Source organism: Vanessa cardui, chromosome 9, assembly GCF_905220365.1.
Source record: "Vanessa cardui chromosome 9, ilVanCard2.1, whole genome shotgun sequence".
NCBI classification, from domain to species: domain Eukaryota; kingdom Metazoa; phylum Arthropoda; class Insecta; order Lepidoptera; family Nymphalidae; genus Vanessa; species Vanessa cardui.
The window spans coordinates 2,966,424-2,989,585 of NC_061131.1; the positions used below are offsets into that span (position 1 = coordinate 2,966,424).

Sequence of the window (23,162 nt, forward strand, 5' to 3'; positions counted from 1 at the left end):
ATTTAAAACAAAAAGTAAATCTTTTGAAATTGGATTACGTTTTTATAATAATCTTACGATGCGTTACAGGCTCTCGTCGAGACAGCCTAGAATACTAATTCTTTCTGCTCTGCTTATTATGGAATTTAGATATACAAACCGACGATTGAGTAAATGTTTGAGAAATACGTTCTAATTACTATAACAGGCTTTGATATTGTAATAAAAAGAATTATGAAATACGTAAGGGCAAACGGACCTAGACCTGTAAGAATAACCGGCAGTTTATTCTTTCTAAGAAATGGGACTGAAAGGCTGTCAGGCAAACTATTAATACTTAGATCATACATTTTGTGTACCTCTTCATATATAATGCAAGAAGTATAAAATAGTATTACTTGTGTGTGCTTACCCTTCAACGCAACACATTGATAAAAAATACTCATTATTGAAACCTAAAAAATCCATTAAAGGTAATAAAAACTTTAAATAAAAAACCGTCTATTTTTAATTGATACGGAAACACTTGATGTACATTAATGGATCTACTCATATTTAAATGTGTGCAAAATACAAGTAATTTTTTTATTATCATATTTAATATATCCATTATGGAATGATTGGTAAGTATACGTTTTTTTTTTCATTATATACTTCGCGAATTATGAGCACAGTGCCGATAAACTGTTGCTGAATTTTTCGACCATTAAATATTCCCGGTAAAATCTTGTCAGCATTACATTGCTGTGCCTTGAAAAAGTTGTTCTTATGCGCGATCTCTCTTCTTATTTGTAGATTTGTCATGCAGTCGAATTATGAGAGCGCCTTTGTGTGTATATCATATTTAGAACTATAACAACTACTAAGATTATTAAACTAATACTAAAAGTAAGGCAAATGTAGCCAGAATTTGTTAATTAGAAGGTACTATTCCCAACTATAGTAATGAATTGCATTCAGAAATACAACAATTTATGCTAAATAGAACGATCCTGATACGAGCTAGATATCGAAGCCTTATCATTCTCATTTTTGTATTCAACTTATTTAAAATTTTGAGGTTATTGAATTTATAATGATAGCACAAAAGTTGTATCCTAAATCTTAAAGTTACAATTCTACCATTTATGAATTGAACACACTTATATTTATTTATCCACGGTTTGTCAGTCATTCATCATTTCCAATTCAACATAAAAGATAAAATTTTAAATTAAAATTATATCTAAATATTTATTTATTTATATATTTAAAGGAGAACATGAAATTGTATGAAACTGTCGAAGCATTCAGTCTATAGCGATGTATGCACAAAGGTATTAACAAGTTATATTTGGATCTCTTGTCGTCAGAAAATAAATAAATATTGGACAACACCACATACATTACTCTGATCCCAATGTAAGCTAAAGCACTTTTGCTATGGAAAATCAGAAGTAACCCTACCACAAACACCTAGACCCAAGACCCAACTCTACATCGACTCGTCCGGGATTGAAGCCGGGACTTCAGAGTGGCGTACCAGTAAAAACCAGTATACACACTACTCGACTACGGAGGTTGTTGTAAATGAATTAAAATAGTTTAAAATAAATTCCCATGTAATAAAATCTCGGTGGCTATTTTGTCTCGTTCATATTCCATACAAGTTTGAAAGCACTGACAATAAGACCATTGTAGAGTCGCCGGCGTTACGTCACGCCCGGTGAAAGTAAAACAGATCGCTCTAAGCCTCTTGTCCCTTTGTAGCTGGTTGAGTGTGTTTTAAATATATTAAGAGATTGTATAAAAATATTGTGAAGCGACTCACGTAAACACAGCTTCATTGATGGTAGCTTAGACTTATTAATATATTTAAAAATAATTTGATTCGATTTAAGTTAACCAATATTGACTGTTGATCAAAATTAAGCAAAATCCTAATTCGATATTGAATGCATAATAAATCCAAATATTCGATTTAACAGGTCGATCGACAAATAGAGCCTATGCAAGCAAGCAAAAGTAAAGTAAAATTAAAGTAAAGTAAATTTATCATCTGAGCACAGAAGCGTGATGATACAAAATGAGCACATGAAACTCAGTAGATTTGAATCTACAATATTTGGTCGAGGTCTACATATTCTATCTACTGAGCCATCACAGCTTTTAACAACCAACATACCTTAGAATATTGTTTTAAAAAAGTTTATATCTTTACGTAAAAGGAATTTCAACGAGGACAATGTTGTAAAATAAAATTTATAATTATGAAATAACTTTTAAAAAGGCATAAAACATATAAACTGTCCGCCATTGTTATCAGATTAAGTCGATAGGTACAGATTACTTGATATAGTGTTCAGGATATATTGCAAAAAAGGTTGTAGGCGGAGATACGCTATCTCTACCTCAGAACATCGACTATAATAAAAGTGACATCCACAACAGAAAACATCTCTGAAGCGATGAACGACTAAAATACCATAATATAATACCTACTTGGTGGTAGAGCTTTGTGCAAGCCCGTCTGGGTAGGTACCACTCACTCATCAGTTATTCTACCGCCAAATAACAGTACTCAGTATTGTCGTGTTCCGGTTTGAAGGGTGAGTTAGCCAGTGTAACTACAGGCACAAGGAACATAACATATTAGTTCCCAAGGATGGTGGCACATTGACGATGTAAGGAATAGTTACAGTCATCTTGTGTATGGGTGATGATGACCACTTACCATCAGGTGGCCCATATGCCCGTCCGCCTAACTATACGAAAATAAATACATTTATGTTCACAATGCAAATGAAATGCATATAAACGAAAACATATACTTAATATACATCCATAATTGACTCCTTATAAATATCATAATTTAAATAAAACTAATTATAACGGATGAATCGCGTATATTAATTATTTTTAAACATCCCGACGTTTCGAGCACTTTGCAGTGTTCGTGGTCACGGGTAGACTGGTACCTAGAAGGTCTACCCGTGACCACGAACACTGCAAAGTGCTCGAAACGTCGGGATGTTTAAAAATAATTAATATACGCGATTCATCCGTTATAATTAGTTTTATTTAAATGTGTAATAATCGCGAAAATTTAAGACAACATTAATATCATAATTGATAAAAATATATATTATTTGAAGTTCGAAATTCAATCTTGAATTTTTATTACAATGTCTGTCCGAACTTGCTTCATTCTCAACTATATATATATATATATATATATATTATGTATATGTATTATGTATATTATATATAGGTAATAGTTTATGGTAAGGGATATGATGTTGCACAAATTCGTAAACGCTAGTGCTCTCTCTATTATAATCGAAGAAGGGTACATGTACAATACGATTTTCTAATGGTTTTTCTATAGTGTTCAGGACAAACAATTTTTGATTAATAAAAAAGAAATTGATAAAACTTAACCAAACCTTTACAGCGATTTTACCGCACAATGTTTAAATTTAAAAAAATGTTCTTCTCTTTGACTCAAACCATATCCATACAAAATTTCATCTAAATCGGTGAATAAGTAACATACAAAATGACTTTTATAATATTAGTATAGAGCACTAAACAATTTAACTTCCAATGTTGCATCAACTTCGTGATTTTTTCACAAAATTTATAGAGATTAATTAATCTCGTCCAATGTCATCTCGTCAATTCAATGCCGAAGCTGTTTATATATCTTTAATACCTCTTTATGTTTAGAATATGCTACACACACATGTATATAAGATATGATTAATGACACTTCTGTCTTCATCAACACGATGTAATATGTCGCTTAGCACAAAGTAGGTTCTTGTCGGATTACTGACTGAACACGTTTATGTTCCCACCGTTAAGTTAGACTTTTCAAAGTTATAAGTAGTGTTTTTGTAAATAAGCCATTTTATGGTGGAGTCATCTCTGTCCATATAAGAGATGATATATTGTGATTATATTACGCGTTAACCATTCCTTAAATTGCGATACCAAGCATGGGATGATGCTGTCACATTACTGTTGTCTATAATTACACTGGCTCACTTAGCACTAATAAATTAAAACGATGACATAATTATGCAAACACAACTGTTTCCCATTGGAAAACTACTGACAATATCATAAATAAATATGTTATAAAATGTAACTTTGTTGAATACATTTCAAATACAGTAATAAATTAATTATCAGTTATATACTCGTATTGTATTTATAAAAATATACATCTATTATGAATAGCATCGTTCTGACTGCGAATGAATACAAAACTACGAAACTATTAATTTAAAAAAAATCTAAGTTCTATTATTAACTTATACCTAAAACTTATACCTCGTATTCGTATTAGTTTTTGAATTGTTTATTTAATAACAAAGACAGATGATGTAGCTATAAATAAATAAATAAAACTATAGTTTTATTTATTGACTTGATTTGTTATATATAGTTATTATGTATACATATATATGTATACATGTATGTATACATAATAACTATATATATAAAGTCAGTTTTACGATAGAGAAAAGAGCCTTCAGTTAGCAATGGATGACAAATAACTATGAAAATTTAAGAGAAAAATAAATCTATAGTAATATTACAAATGTAAATGTATATCTGCCTGTTGCTGTTTGAAGCAAGCATAGACTCAAATAAAGGACATTTATGCCTATCACCTGTCGACCGACTCCTCAAACGTGAAGCCACGGCTGGTAACTTGGTTATGTTCTTACGAATGTATTCCTAGAAAAGGTGATAAAGCGACGTCGTTAAGACATGCATGATTGAATTGTGAGCCGAGATGGCGCAGCGGTTTTGTACGCAAGCATCTTAACTGATACGGGTTAAAACCCAGACAAACACCGCTGAATATTCATGTGCTTAATTTGTGTTTATACTTCATCTCGTGCTCGGCGGTGAAGGGAAAACATCGCAGGGAAACCTGCAACCAGTTTCATAGAAATTCTACTATGTGTGTATTCCACCAACCCGCATTCGAACAGCGTGGTGGAATATGATCCAAATTTTCTCTTCAAAGGGAGGGGAGGCCTTAGCCCAGCAATGGGAAATTTACAGGCTGTTATTGTTTTGTTGATTGAATTGTCAAGGTCATAATATATGTGCTTATATTTAAGAAGAGAAAGACGATCTCGTTCTACCAATATAGAGTTATAAGAGCCAGTAATGCACAATAACTTCACTTTTTAAAACAATAATATAAAATCATTACATCCTTTATTCATAAATACTTTTTATATCGACACATTATAGTAATCAATTGTGTGTACACCACAAGGGAAAATGTAGAGCTATTCTTATTAACAGTCTAAGCAATTACCATAAAAGAATTACAAATATAAATAAAATATAAATGTAAGACATATTATGCGCTAATTATATTTAATAATAATAATACGTAGTCAGAAATGTTATTTATTATACAAAATAACTATAAATTATAAAAACAAAACGTAAATATGTTATACAAAGTGTGTCCGTAAATTCGGGTTACAACAAAAACACGTATAAAACAGTTTATCAAACATAAAATCTAAATATTGTGTTAAAATTTCTTCACAACACCAATGAACAAGTTTAAACACGTCGAACGTCATTACATCACTATTAAATTGTAAAAACTTTATATTATTTATAAATTTAAATTATTAGACAGTTCTCATTATTATTCACATATTATAATTATTTAATGATATTATAATAATAATAGTAACGATTTATGTTCTCTGACTAATATTATTATGCATATTTAATTAAAAATTTAGTGAGTTAGAAATTAGATTGTTTAATTCGTTCATGCCTGTTCCTCCACGAATTTTAAAAAGGATTATTTGAAGTTTTAGTAAGCACCGAATAAATTCACCCAATTTCTAACCAAGTATGAGCATAGTACCAAAGCGGAACGAATATTATTACAAATTACATGACACTGGGCTTGAATAGTACGCGAACTATTGTACCTTTAAGAAGGGTGAAGTCACAAGTAGCTCTCCTTAATAAAGAACTCAACTTTAGTAACTTATTAGGGAATCGACCGGTCAACAATGACTTAAATAAACAGACTTAAAAGCATGTTTAGAGAAAAATAAAAATTAAATATATTATTAAGGCTTTTGTAGCAATATTATTTGGAGAAAAACAAAATGAAACCTTTCATTTTGCTTCATGATATTATTTTATATGATAAAAGTATGCAAGAATTATATTTTGTACTTTAAAGTAGATTTATGTATTTATAAATTAAATTTTAGGGAAAATCTCGTAGATATAATACATTGAAAGAGACACATAAAATATTTAAAATAGAAACATTGTTTTTTGTGCTTAAAATACCAAAAACAATTAAAACGTAATATTTCTGTACACGATATTATGACAAAAATCCAGGCGAATCGAATGACAACGCAAAAAGTTTTTATTATCAGCGTGAAACTTGAAAAAGGTAATGACCTTGGCGTTCCAACGACTGGCTTTGTCACCTACTAGACCCACATTAAAGTACCCACAGTAATTGAAATAAAGGTGGACATACAACCAGCTACTTAGCTAAGCATATAAATTAAAAGAAAAAAATCTAAAAGCTAATTTGAACGCATCCTAATCTTAAGGCTTTGGAAAATATCAAAATGGAAGAGAAGAGTTGGGAAATAAAATAAGGAAAAAGGAACCATTTGATCTGAATTAACGTTCATTATTTAGTGATTAAATTAAAGTTCATATCATGTTAGGCTCTACTTTCCCGCTTAGAATATATATTTTGCATAACATACCTCCCAAGGTCATTTAGGAAAAAAATATAATTATAAAACCGTTTGACTTGACTGATATTATGACACAGAATATTTTTGACAAATGAGTTAATAAGTATATTGTAATTGAAAACAAAATTATGAAACAAATGCCTTTCGGCATAGCAACGTCAAACTTTTTTCCTTAATTTTGTATATTTATAGTGAATTTGTATATTATGAGTAAGAGTGATAATTAAATGCAACCGACGGGGAAAAAATAAAACAAATAATATGTATTTATAAATATAAAGTTGATGAGGATAATCTTATCTAATTAAAACAATGAATTTGGTGTCAAAGTCAAAATTTTTAGGTCATAATTTTATTTTAGTAAAATTATTTTTCGCCCAATTTTTATTTATTCTCTTAAATTGCCTTCAAATTTATTATAATATCAAATTATTGTAAGTACATAACATACATGAACATATTTGCTCATTTAAAATAATTTATGTCAACAGAACAAAATATAGCTCTTTATTAAACAAATTAAAACAATGCTGTTAACTATATACCAAATTTAACTTTAAATTATAAATAAATAATAAATAAATAGATATTAGAAAACATCACATACATTACTCTGATCCCAATGTAAGTAGATGAACCACCTGTGTTACGGAAAATCAGAAGTAACGGTACCAAAAACACCCAGACCCAAGACAACATAGAAATTAATCAACGTTTTCTATATCGACTCGGCCGGGAATAGAACTTGGGACCTCGGAGGTCCGCGACCCATGTAAACCAGTGCACATGTTACTTCACAGAGTTCATAGTACTCAATGTGGATTCAAAACCATTGAAAATAATGCAATTGGTGGAGAAAGTAAGGATGCAGCTTGCTTTCTATTTTCTTCTTCTTCTTAATCGTTAAATTTGTCAAATGAAATGATTGACATGACTATTTTCATTAACTTGTATTTTTCTAGCAATGAAAACTGATGTTGCGTCACTAGTCCCGAATGTGTTTTATATCATTCAAATAATCGTGGCGAAAATTTAGCAAAGTTGTTGTTGACACTTGAAAGGTTTCTTGAGCATACAATAGCAAATGGATCCAAATTGATAATTATTTACAAAAAAATAAAGCGTACGTATGCTAGGCGTTAAATTATAACGACAAAAAAAGACAATTGCCGTGGAGCACACAAATGTGATACTCACAACATTGGTACAATCGGGGTAAGAAAAGATTCGTCACTTTTTCGATTCGATTTCGATTTGATGTTTAGATTCAAAAGATACTAAGAGTTTAAGTCTTGATAAAGGAATTTTCTTACTCTGACTGTACAAAAAACAGACACAAACGCAAATATCTTTAATTAACTAAATTGATTATTATTTCATTTGTGAAAATTTGAACCAGCAAATAAACTCAGCGTGATAGATACTGTTTATATTATTCAACTGCATAGATTCAGCTATCATTGGGTAATGAATACGGTTTTACATCGAAATCCCAGAAAGCAACTATTCTTCTGTATTTGCTTTAAAATCAAATACAAAATTTTATCAAAATTTAAAGAGACACGTATTTCATCACACTATGAACTCCAACGTACGGAAAACCACGCCCACTCCGTACTTAATTCACTCTTTGCTATAAAGAGAGGGTATAATAAAAAGTAAAAAGAAATTTGTAATTATTGTAAGTACGTTTTTGTTGCTATGAAACCTATTGGACTACCTTAGATTACTTTGAAGTTACTGCGATCTTAACAGTGTATACATTACGATATATGTATGTTGACATACATGTATATATGGAATAGATTGAACTACTATATTACATAGGGTCAATAAACCTTCAATGGATTACTGTATAAAAATGCTAACTTCAAAATGTAAACACATACATTTTATTTAATATGAGCAAATGAGCATATGTGTCCGACTACAACCAACTCGCATAGAAGCAGCTCAATCCACCACGATTAAGCGGCTTAAACCTTAAAATAACATGGAGACAAACACTTAATCTGAAATCAAATCTATCGGAATAAAGAAAAACAACAAACCAACAAAAAATATATAAATCGTAACCGAATTTTGACGATAAAATTTTCCTTAATTTTAAAATGCAAAATGTATAAATAACGAATAAAATAGTGATTTAAACAAGAGCATATAATAATAACAAGTGAACTATTAATAAATGTGTATTTATATTATATTTTCGAATGAATATTCATTAAGCTCATACAAGATGCAATAAAAATATAAAGTTTAACAAAACGTCGAAGAATGTATGAATATAATTGTAAAATTTAATATTCAAATTAGCAAAGTGTAATATGCGAACATTAAAACCGTCAAAGGTAGAAGCTGGATGCTAATTCAACTAAAAAATTGTCACTAAGCGATGCCATTTTATAATTTTATTAATAATACGATTGCATTGAGGTTCAGACAAATCTAGATCGTAACAGAATCGAAAATACGATTTTACCTATTGTATAGTGTGTGTGTGTGTGTGTGTGTGTGTGTGTGTGTGTGTGTGCAAAAATACAATTCACCACTAAGGAGGGTAGTAAGACCATCTCAAACCCTCTTCTAATAAATACTTTTTGTTTCCCGTAAATTTAAATGTGCACTATTTGCATCAGAATTTCAATAAATCAATTCAATTTTAACAAGACAACATAGAAAACTAATGAACGTTTTCCATATCGACTCGGCCGGGAATCGAACACGGGACCTCGGGGTGGTGTACCCATGAAAACTGGTGTACACGCTACTCGACCACGGAGGTCGTCGTATTACTTAATGTGGATTCAAAACCATTGAAAATAAACCAATTGGAGGAGGGTACTATTTGCACCAGAATTTCAATTTTGACCCCGCTCCTACTAGAGGGTTCTTGAACACGAGTGCCACAAGAGCTTAAGTCGCTTTTGATCGAAAAGGTATCATAACTATTATAAATTAGTAGAATTATCTAGAAACGATTCAGCTGAGTTTTATTTTTGCTAGCTATAGAATGAAGAACGTAACTGTTCTGTATCTATTATATATTGGTATATATAGTATGTACATATATCGATAGATGCGATCGACTTAAATTTATCATAATTATTACAGGCCGGTGTCTGGAACACTTTTTCACTCACTACTTTTAAAAAATCATCATCTTCAAATGTGAAAAAATAGAGTAGTAACTTTATATCTACAATTATTATTTGTTAATTACTAGCCGTGCCCGCGAATTCGTACGCGTTTCGAATTTAACAAAAAGTAATTATTTTAGCTTAACTTACTCCTCATTATCATATATTTGGAGGTGAAAATCCCCTCAAAATCGGTCCAAGCCGTTCCAGAGATTAGCCGGAACAGACAGACAAAAAATTTAAAAATATATGTTTTGGTATATATATGCATTTATTAAAAAGCGTTTTATTTTAATATTACAAAAGGACACTCTAATTTTATTTCACGTAACCCGTACGAAGTTTAGATGGACTAGGATTACATAACGCCAACGAATAAAGTAAAAACGCAGCTTCAAATCTAAGTGACAACAGAGTTTTCATGAGCTTAATTCGTGGTGTTAAATCTCATCTCGTTCTGTTGGAACATTTTGGAAAGTGCTTTTATCATATGAATTTAAACATAGGAAGTGTGTACCCACACTGGAAAAGCGTGACGTATAACTTTTTTTTGTGACGACCTCCATAGCCGAGTAGTTTGTACACCGGTTTTCATGGGTCACCAATCCGAGGTCCCGGGTTCGATTCCTGTCTGAGTCGATGTAGAAATAGTTAATTAGTTTTCTATGTTGTCTTGGTCCTGGGTGTTTGTGATACCAGTTACTTCTGATTTTCCGTAACACAAGTGCTTTAGCTACTTACATTGGGATCAGAGCAATGTAATATTTTATATTTATTTTATGAACAAATCGAAATATTCTTTATTCAAAGATGTTATTGGACTCTTCAAAGTCGACATGTTACAGGCACAAAATCAACTGCAGAAAGAAATAATATCATTTTAGTAAAATTAAATCAATATTTAAATATAGAAATTTAATAACAAGGTAAAATAAATAACAATACGTACCCAAAACAATCGACGGAAATCTTCGCCAGCTAAGAATTTTATCTCAAAGCATAAACCTCGAAATTGCATTTTATACTCGAATGGAAAGTAAAAAAATATCTTGCATCTAATCTTTGCACCAAAGGAGAGTATGGGATATATTAAAATGTATCTTGAGTAATTTTATAATGTTACGGATGAATTTTTGAAATGCATATGAGAATGACAATTTTACTTTCAGAAATGTTTCACAATTTTTAACCGTGTTTTAGCATTCGTACAGATGTTTTATAATACAACTAGTGACCCGCCCCGGTTTCGCACGATTGCAATACTACTACTGAATACAATACAGAATTACAAACTTATAAAATTATGAATGTTTCTTTACTATATTGTCCATGTATTATCTGCAAAAATTTTCCTCTCGAATCGCTCTATCTATTAAAAATCCGCATTAAAGTTGCGTAGTTTTAAAGATTTAAGCATAGGTACATAGAGACATAGGGACGGAGAAAGAGACTTTGTTTTATACTATGTAGTGATTAATAAGAATATTAATTGTTGTACATCAGTAAATGATTTTTAGGTACGTAACGATGCATTGAAATCCTACCTATACACCATATACGACATCGTACGAAATCGATATAAAAAAGTATAATTTTACACACGAAAAAAAAATAATGATTATTAGATAAAACACACATACAACAACAACAGTCTGTAAATTTCCCAATGCTGGGCTAAGGCTTCCTCTCCCTATAAGGTGAAGGTTGTGAAGGGAACATATTTCAGCACGCTGTTCCAATGCAGGTCAGTGGAATATACGTGTGGCAGAATTTCTTAGGAAATTAGATACATGCAGGTTTCCTTACGATGTTTTCCTTCACCGCCGAGCACGAGAATTATTAACATAAATTAAGCACATGATTATTCAGTGGTGTTTATCTGGGTTTGAACCCGCAATCATCGGGTTAAAATGCACGTGTTCTAACCACTGGGCCATCTCGTCTTATATAGTTAGAAACACACATATCGTTAGATTATAAACTGTGGTGGGTCTTAGTACAAGCTTGGGTGGGTACCACCCACTCGCCAGTTATCCTACCACGCAACATCAGTTTCTATTACTGTGTTACGGTTTGAAGGGTAATATGGGACTATAAATAAACTTATCACGGTCACAATATTCACATCTTGGATTGGCGGCACATTGACGTAAGCATAATTAAAAAACAACTGAAATGTGTTAAACAAAAAAATATCGTCGCGGAGTATCATCGCGAACTAACCTTTTTTCATATTATTCGGACATATGACTCCACTCCACTTGATGGTAAGTGGACGTGTAATCCAAACGCGAAGACGAACTAATACGGACAATAAGGATGAGCTGCAATAATCAGCGTCGCCATGCCGGCCCGCAAGATGCCTCTTCACACCTCGTTTGAAGGTACCCAGGTACTATGAGGAGGGGAACACGTATGCTAGCAAAGAGTTCCATTTTTTAGCGGTGCGACAAAAAAAAACATCCTAAAAAATTAAACAAGTTCGCCGAAGTTCGTTTCACGAATGATTTCGTTCACGCTTGTACTTCGACCTTGAGCATCCGTCTCTACGTCATTCGAAAGGGTAAATTGCGTTAAATTATAAAATAACGATTTAAAATGCACTTATATGCAGGTGCTTATTAACAAATTGCATATTACACAAGTGTTCCGCATTCGCAGACCGTACCGTGCGAAATCGCCTAACGGTTTCGCGAGTAATCTTACCAATGTGCTAAATAAAGCTTGCTACTGTTTTGCCGACTTAATGCTTTGTTTGAACGTAAACGACCGCTTTTCGATTGTTTTTATTTACACTTCAAAATTCGAATCGATTTTATACGTATATCCAATCCTTTGCCTCCTATCTTAAACATTAATTTCATGTCATGTGATCTCAGTGAACTTAAAAATATTGTTAAGATAATTTTCCAATACATCTTATATTTATAGCGTGATCAAATTTCCAGTGATTATGAGACGATTATGCGATAGCTCCACATAAAATATCGGTTATTTTCTCCAATTATAAACATACAGAAAGTTAAAAAGGATTCTTGATTGCTATTTACTAAATTCTAGTAATTTATCAAGGAATTGATTTTAGAGAGCGGACAAATATGTAATTTTCGGTTGACTTTATTACACTTAGACAGGAATAGTTTTACTGTTACCCAGTTCAACCGATGCTGAAGCGACTACCAGATATTCGGTCTTCATTTTTACTTTATTGTTTTTGAAACATAGTTATTATTTTTGGAGTAATTGCTGTTTGTGTCTCAGTAGAACATCCAGTGGCAAGATTACATTTAATAAAACCTTGCAAAACGTTGAATCAATAATGCTTTCGTTAAAAGTAATCATTTTTACTTAATATATACGAAATTGAATATTCGAGTAAGATCATGTAGAATTAATTCAAAAGGTTCAATTCATTCATCCCTTCACATTCAAATCCTATAATCAAACAATCCAGACACTGTTGGTTTATACCCGAGCCCGAGTAACGTTTAAAATTCGCCTTTGCGTTGTTAGCTGTGGGCGTTTTTACGTCATAGCTTGAAAGAGCTGTCATCAGCAAGTTTTTTAAGCCGCAAGCGCCGTACGTACGGACGAATAATGTGCAAACACTATTTCAGCTCATTTTTTTCATAATATCGATGCAAAAAGTAAGTAATTCCCATTTATATAAATGTAAATATTTTTCTATTCAATTCAAACGGAAACGTAAAATCGTTTTGATAATAAATTGAGTTCATTTGTATTAGTACGAATTTCGTTGACGAATTCATATTCATATATACATATGTTGGATTTTTCTCGTATCTTTTCAGTGATGAAGCTACAGATCAAGCAACATAATATAATCATAACGGTTTATATACGTTCAATATTGATGAACATAATGACGTCATACGATGAAAAATAAAATTTATTAGTAACATTGATTTCATATACATATAACGCTTTTCACAACGCAAAAAGATCCTTTGGACACGCCATTCTTCGAGAATCACGTAGGTACTTATGAAATGAGTCTGCAGGATATTAAAATACATACAGTTCATACAGATTTTTTCCAATCTTCATTATCATTCGCTTCCCCGTTATTCCATTTATTTGATATCGAAGAGTATCGAGAGCAAACATATTGAAAATAGCGGATTTGGCAGACTTTTACGACTACCCAAATCTGCCCTAACAATGCTTTTACACGTGGATTCCTACCCGACCTTGAGAATGAGGATAATTTGACAGACTTTTACAGCTGGCCTATCTTTACACAGTATAAAACAAAGTCGCTTACCGCTGTCCCTATGTATGCTTAGATCTTTAAAATTTCGCAACATATCTTCGGTATTTTTAATAGTTACAGTGATTCAAAAGGATTTTTTTAATAATACAATATAGTAAAGAAACGCTGACAATTTAGAAGTTTCTATTATGATGTAAATAAACAAATTCTGCAGTATATTTTGTATCAGCATTGCACCCGTGCAAAGCCGGGATGGGTCGCTATTCATAAATATAGTTTTCAAGATTGATTAGTTCCCCAACAATTTGAACCTTTAAGCCCGATCCTTCAAATGACTATGTTTTCGGAAGAACAATTCCACTAATTCACGATTTTTGCATATACAAAATATCTGTATGTACATAACTATATATTAAATATATTCTAATACAGCTTTTAAATTTCAATGTTGCATGAGAATGTTTAATATTCCACTGTAAGCTATGTTTATATAACATAGTGAGATGTACGTGTACGTGTTTAAATAGACAATTTTCAATTTTAAAATTGTTTAACAACCGAGCTTAAGGCAATATTTTCATTCGCTCCAAAGTCAATACTATTGAAAGTAAACTCGACGCTCGTATTAAAAATGTTACAGAATTATTATAATATCGATTTAATACACTAAGTAACTGTATCCTTTACACTTATTTTTGTTTATTTGTTAACTAGAGTAAAGAAACCTTTTCTCACTCCGTCACTCGCGCTTAAAACCGTGGCAGGTAACTGCTATTGATAATATTTACATTTCATACAAAATCTTGAATAATTGACTAATATCATCATTGCAACTAAATTGATTTTATTTTCTAGTCGTAAGCCAACTAAATACACTATCAACTTCAACAAGTCTCTTGTTTTGTTTTTGAAAATTGGCTGTCTATGTCTTCTAAAGTAGATCATTTACATCCAGAATATTGAATATAATACAACAACAACCAACAACAACAAATATAATAAGAACAAAATGATACTCAAACCAACAATACAATTATTTAAGAATAAAGACAACTGACCTTGTCTTACATAAATACAAAAAAAGAAAATTATATTAATTATCTGTTACATAATTAAATTAAATAGTATTGTTATAATGCAGTGGATTACCTACTGATTCTGTTGAGCAATTAAAAAAAGAACTTTCTCAGCAATGCAATGTGAGTGATCTAAAACGACGCAGAGTTGCATCAGGTGAGAGGGGATACATCACTGATCCAAGTTATGTTATGTACTAGCCGTGTTTATTCGCTTAAAATTATATCTTCACTACATCATTTTTTTTTTTTTTTTTTTATTTATTTATTTGGGAAGCCAACGTGGTATACAAGGTGTCTAATTCTACAAGATACATCCTTTCTTAAAAAGTATTACCATGTACATCACTCTTACAGGCTAACTCATCATGTAAAAAAAGAAAAAAAATAAAGAAAAGAATCAGACAAAAAATACTACTGTGCTTATTAAAGTAGAAACAAGTTACAAAAATGAAAAAAAAAGTTAAAAACTAATTAAAACTATAAAATAAACATAAAAAAAATACATTATACAAAAAAAAAAAACAAAGAAAACAACTGTGACATTAAAACAGTGTTATGGTAAAAAATATTTCCTTAATTTATTCTTGAAATTCAATTCAGTGTTGCTAAATATATCAATATCAGCTTGTTTAAAAATAGAATTATAGATTTTTATAGCTCTGTATAAGGGAGCAGATTTGCCTAAGTTAGTTTTAGTATTCCTATATTGAAAAGTTTTTTTATTCTTATTTTGGGCTCTTGCATTTTTCTTCGGTACGGCCAACATGATTTTACTTAATAACTCAGAACAATCTATACGTCCGTTTAATATTTTTTGTAATACACAAAGATCCATCATGTCTCTGCGATTAGACAGTGACATTGTCTTGTAAAATTCTAACTGATCTTTGTAACTTTTATTACAAATTAATTTATTACTCTTATAACATAAATGGCGCATAAATTTTTTCTGTACTCTTTCTAATCTCTCCTTATGACTTTGATAGTACGGACTCCAGACAGTAGAACAGTATTCGAGCTTGCTTCGAACCATTGAAATGAACAAAGTCAGCCTACTGCTTGATTTCTTAAATTCTTTTGTACTTCTAATTATAAACCCTAATGTTTTAAATGTTGTCAAAATCAAATTATCTATATGCGGTATAAAACTTAATTGACTATCAATTATAACACCCAAATCATTTATTTTTTGAACTTTTTCTAAAATATGACTTTTTATATTGTAATTAAAGTTTATTCTAAATAACTTCCTACCGTAAGTTATAATGTAACATTTTTCATTATTTAATTTCATTTTATTTTTTTCACACCATACCAAAAGTCTATCCAAGTCTTGTTGCATTAATTCACAATCATCAATACTATTAATTTTTTTATAAAATTTAAGATCGTCCGCGTATAGAGAAAACTTACTGTTATTAAAACATTTTGCAATATCGTTGATAAATATTCCGAATAATAATGGGCCGAGATGAGAGCCTTGTGGAACTCCAGATGTAGCAATAAATGTATAGGATTGATATCCCCCAATAACAACATTCATTTCTCTATTTATTAAATAAGATTTTAGCCACTTACCAAAACTTCCGCATATACCATAGCTTTCAAGTTTATGTAGTAAAATATTATGGTCAATTACATCGAATGCTTTAGAGAAATCCGTATATATGCAGTCTATTTGATTATTATAGTCTATGCTTTCCGATAAGTTATCAATAAATAGTGTTAAGTTAGACAATGTAGATCTTCTTTGAATAAAACCATGCTGATTCACGGAAACTACAGACTTCATGTGCCATGTCAACACTGGACAAATTAATGATTCAAAAATCTTAGCAAATGCTGACAAGATACATATTGGTCTATAATTTTTTATTTCTGATTTATTACCCTTTTTAAAAATAGGGATGACTCTTGCTATTTTCCACGTACTTGGCATTTCACCAGAACTTAATGATTTATTGTAGATTAATAATAAGGGTCTAGCTAATGATTCTGCACACCGTTTCACAAATACTGGCGGTATATCATCCGGGCCTGCTCCTTTATTTATATCCAGACTTCTGAGTTTGTCTATGACTTCACTCTCAGTAAGACGGATACTACTCATTCGTGAATTATAACAAAGTTCGTCATTAGTGTCTAACAACGACGATCGTTCATTATGTCTGATGTATGTGCTTGAAAAATAATTAGCAATCATATTATACATACAAACCAAATTATATCTTACTCAATGTGTTTCTCTTCCAATTATTATGGAACTTTTGTGATCTGTTTTAAGTTGGAATAACAATGTTCTAGCCCAATAAATAATAACATATTTCAATATAATTATTTATTGTCGATTTTCAATCTTCACTGGCAATACTATGATATATGTATAACTAGCTATTCAATTCAAAATATGAAAAGTTCAAAATCCTGCGATGACTTTGTATAATTTAAATAGGAGATTGAAAATTAAGCAAATTGGAATATGTGTTTATAATTGACGAAGGAAAACGTCGTGAGGAAAACTAAATGTGTTGGAGGAATTTGTGTCCAATGTGTAACCTACCTACAATGCAATATAAAACTCCTCCTCAAACGGGGAGTACGCCTTTACAGTGTAATTTTGTATACTTCATTAGATTAAAACCAACACCACAATTATGTGTGAAATAGACTGAGTATAAATAATTGAAAATTCAGTTACAATACTCGTATTTGATCCACATACGAAAAATTAAAGTTAGTAACAGCTTGTAATAAAATCAAACGATCTTGTTTAATTAAAGCAAAAAGGTGGTTCTTTTACAAATGCTACAATTCCTAAAGAATTGATTACCGTTAAATTCGTCTCTGTATAAATAAAACAACGACCCTTACAAGTTTATCGTATATTTTATGTTCTTGCAGAATCTGATTTCGATATCATTGTCATAAAGTTCAGTAAATTATAAAAAAAAAAAACGCTAAAAGATATTCGTACTAAAACACGACTTAATTTTAAACTTTTAAAGCATTTGAGTGAAAACACGCTGATCAGCGAGCCATAAACAGCAAATAAAAGTACCATCGCTTACTGTTTCACAGGGCAGAGCCAAAGATGTATTCCAATATTAAGAAAAAAAAACAAACAGTGTATTATTCTACTCGGACACGAATCGAGTAGAATACGATTTCTAATTTAAATTTGGAACTTGTTCGAAATTTAAATTGGAATATAAAGAAAAATAGTTAATTAGTATAAACGCCGTAATCGTAACCCAAAATAGAAGAAACGTTTTAAATAAAATTCAAATAGCCGCCTTTATCACGTTCCGATTTACATTTAAAAGATTTTGGCGAGACACGACTAATAAAATATAAGATAGCGAATCACTATGATATATTCGTTCATTAATTAACCGATCTTTACTAATTTAAATTGTTAAAATTTATTATTGCAGATACTTCAGATTGTGTTCACTTTTCTGAAACTATTATGCCAAAAATCAATAGTAGAATCAATTGGAACAAACTATTGTTTCCTATAATATTATAAATACGAATATCTGCCTGTTGCTCTTTCACGATTTGATTACTGAACCAATTTTGATGATGTTAGTATGATGCAAGCTTGATCTTCCAGGGGAAAACATAGGTTATTTTTCATGCCATGCCACCAGAAGCATAAATCCTAAAACGAAATATAATAAAAAAAATCGCCATTCAGAAAATGACAGTGTTTGAAATAAAGGTTTTTATTTTCTAACTAGAACATATTTCTAATAAAACTTGTAAGATTCTTCATGTCTTATCTTTTAACTGCATCAAGTGCACTTTTATAGACCAGTCGGATACTTGAAACTAGCTATTATATTATGTGTAGAGCTAGCTTTAATAAAAACTTGGTAATATGAATAAAACCAATAATGTTTACTTTCTGGTTTTTTATTAACCTTCGTGTCTTTGTAGTTGTCTACACACACACAAACAAATCATACCTATGTGAGTTCAATAAAAACTGAATACTCACCTAATATGCAATAATAGTAACAATTAATAAGAAATATTGGATCAAAATAAATCAAAATATTAATGAAATGAAAATGTAAATTTAAACAAAACACAAAGTATTAGCTGACTTGGTAGAACTTTGCAAGCAAGTAGATAGCAAGATTAAGTTACTGTGTTCCGATTTTGATGATGAGTGAGCCAGTATAACTAGAAGCACAAGGGACACAACACTTACCCACTTTACGGATGGTCGAGGCGGTTGAAACTTTAATGGTAAAAATAGCTTTAAAATCTCAGAAGCCAATTACGAAACTCTCAGCTTGAGATATATTCTTCTATATAGGAACTACGAAGATTTATATCTACAAATGATTGTTATAAAACCTCCTTTTTTGAAGTCGCTTAAAAATAGATCACTAACTATAGCTAATCATATCATACGAAACAAAATACAAAATAAAACAAGCAACACGACAAAGATAAGAAGCCCAGTTGCACACAAAACCGAAAAAGAACGATTTTTTTTTTTTACAACAACAACAATAAATAATGATTATCTCAGAAGAAAAAACGACGATGACATAACCCCAACATCCTTTAAATCTCGATCGAGAATTGATGGATAAACAATAAAATTCAAAAAATCCAATGATTCCTAACTTACGTGCAACATAACGTATGTTGAATGTATTGTAAGCGAATTTAGCCCATAAGACCAAATCCGAAAGAATCGATACGGCTTGTAATTTAACAATCAAAATGATAAAACGCCTTAAATAAACCAATCCAAACAAATGACGGTGCCATTATTTTGGTAAATGTGATACAAAAAGTGCATTACTGCACATCGGTTAAAGGGTTTATGATGAAACTTCCTTCCTTGAGATAAGTTAATGTGGTGTTAAATTAAAACGGCATTAAAATTCAAATAGTTTTTTAACTGCAACACCACAATTTACTTTATTCGAGTAAGCGCTTACAAGCACTCTTGAATTGTCATTATAATAGATATATCACTGATTCGAAGTATATTCATAACTTAGAAAAATTGGCTTGAAAATCGTTAGTTTTTCTTTTTAATGGATCATATCAATCTTATAAGCTGCGAGCTCTTCCATATTCTCAAAATTTCATGGACTTTTTAAAGCAATTAGTTTTTCAAATTTCAATATGAACAGCGAGCTCTTGAAACGTAAGGTAATTGAGACAGCAAATTGAACAAGGGGCAGACATTCTCTTGGCAGTAAACAAGTGAATTATAAGTTATAAACAGAGTGTGAAGGGGCAACTTGAAAAGGTTACTTGGTACAGAAAACGAGTGCCCGACGCAAATATGTTAACAATCTATCGATATCCGAAAGGTCACACGGTAATCTTCTAACAAACATTTGAAACTAATTTTGCATAATTTTACTAAGAAATCAAGCTAATTTACCCCCACGAAACAATTATGTCATATACAATGCGATTAAAAATTAAAAACAAAGATAATGGACGCAAGTCGACCTAAATGTAAATGTATCATTTAATGATAATATTTCGCCTAAAAATAAAGATAATGCAATTGATAAATATCTTTTATTAAAATATTTAATCAAATGCGCACACGGCTAACAAAATATTTAAAGACATCAAACTAATTTGGTCATCAAAAACTGCGAACTACGCAACTGATTTATTTATCCAAATATCAAAGTTGTTTTGTTTATTATTATTCTTGACAATTGTCAATAGATTCAGATAAAAGAAAAATGAATAAGATATAGGTAAATTGGAATTTGCAAAGGAAATCTAGAAAGCGCTTTCAAGTCCTGTTTCTGTCATAATTACTCTGGAAACACCTTAGATATTCTCTTTAACCGACACTTTTGGAATATTTGCTTGATTTGGGACAGACTTTTTTCATTTAAATTTCAATTACAACTTCAGCGACGACTTTTTTAAAAACATTTATCTAATAATGTGTTTATTTTGCCTAGCTAAAATTTAGTCAACCATCGTTTTAAACTATCGCCCTAATAATCAAATGGAAATATTATGAATGCATATAAATGTAATCACCATTTTCTAATTTTCTGTAACCTAATAGGCATTTTCCCGATGTTATGCTAGTTATTATTGCTAATTCGTTGTTACGATGGTTACAAATTACCTTGCATTACGAAATAAAGTAATTTGCACCATAATAGACGAATAAGATGAACAACTATAATGTAATAAGCATCGAAGTCATTAGAACGCCGAAACTGAATCAACAAGTGCCCGAGCCATCGCGATCGCTCTCGTGTCGCCAGATTTACCAACAAACAAAGCAACTAGTGGAATTCTAAGACGGAGGCAACGATCGTGAAAACTGGGCCGGACATGTGAGCCGCGGCCGTGACCACATTACAATCACTTTTCAATTAATAAAGAACTAGGCACCTGCAGAATGCAACTGTCACTCGGCACAGCGTACTCGGATGGCGTGCGTGCGACGTTCCGATCTCACTTAGCTGCACTTCTCACAGCGGTTTCGTTTGTTTACGTGTTTTGAGAGCAATAAACACAGGGCACAGGTGCACAGGTGCGCGTGTGGTCGCGTCGTGGTCGCGAGTGGCGTTCACTCCGCGCGGCAGTCGGCGCGGCACTGCCGTGGCTCGTGAATCGCTCAAAACGTACGATGCCGCTGACGCCGTAGCGCGCCGAGTGGACAATTCGCAACTTGCCTACGTAACGTAACTTAACTCCACAATATTTTATAGTTTCGTAACCGTATTACTCGATTACTGAGCACCACTCACGTCTAATCGATGTCACGATTCGGGTGCGGTCCTTGGGATAGCTTTGAGATTCGAAAATCGAAAATGTATCTTAACGGTTTACGTGCATGTAAGCAGCTCGTTTCGAGTTGCAAAATGCCTTCTCCCGAGCAGTTCGTGGTGATTTCAAAGCCGGCGAAGTCGTGATCTGGAATACTAGAAAGGCGGTCATATGTATCAAGCTCCGTGATGCTCAGATGTATAACCGTTGTACTAGATTTAATACCTTAATAACTATTCAAAGATAGAAAAAACCTTTTTGCACATTTAAATATATAAATTGTTTTTGTTTTCATTGTGCCTTGCGGTAACATAATACAGAACACGCCAACAGCTATCTCGAATCTGCCTGCGCTATAAATTCAACTTGCAGAATGCGAGATTTTTCGCCACACGTTAGTGCGTTAGGTTACACGTACTCGTATGTGGGTTTAACAATTTCAAGTTACATTTTTTTGCAACTTCTCATAGATAAATAAATTTACACATTTTGTCATATTTTATAATATACTGAATTACACAGGTTACCATTGTATAACATTTTTTATTAAAACAAAATTGATTTATTCATTTAGATCACTATGATATAATATATCCCCTCGACCCCTCGTAATAAAATTTCCATTTTCGGAACTACTTTTATTGTCTTTTATAGTCGTGAAGATAACTTGTAGTTGTTATAATAACGAAATGGAAATCACGTCGTTACGTTCAAAAACATATGAATCTGATAGAACCATGAAAACATCAAAATCGTCCATCTTTTCCCGTCAACCTGAAAACCAAAACAGGTGTAACTCGCGAAAACAACCCACTAATTATGATTTTTCTTAACAAATTATTTTCAGCGTATTATTTCGATGAGCTTTATAAATCGTGCATTTTTAGATTTTCCAAATTAATAACTTTTATTTAATGCTATAGAATGTGAAACTAATTACGTATCAGTCTTTTTTATTGTATTAGTAGGTGGACAAGCAAATAGACTACCTGATGGTAAGTGGTCCACCACACCTAGACATTGATCACGTAACAAATTTTGCCATTGCACCACCAACCTTGGGGACTTTGAATTTGTTAAATCCCCTGTTCGTGTAGTTACACTGGCTCACTCAAACCTTCAACCCGGAACTCAACAATACCATACATTGACCTAAATAAAAATTATTTATGAAAAACAT

The 23,162-nt window shown here is 31.6% G+C and overlaps 1 protein-coding gene across 1 annotated transcript in view; it reads right to left on the reverse strand.

Moving 5' to 3' along the window:
* The window catches only part of LOC124532298 (terminal nucleotidyltransferase 5C), a 241,748-nt gene extending 219,925 nt beyond the window's left edge, over nt 1-21,823 (reverse strand). The window contains exon 1 of the mRNA XM_047107137.1: nt 21,605-21,823. The gene's annotated coding sequence lies outside the window, so the exon portion shown is untranslated. The remainder of the gene's footprint in view (nt 1-21,604) is intronic.
* Nucleotides 21,824-23,162: the final 1,339 nt, after the last annotated feature.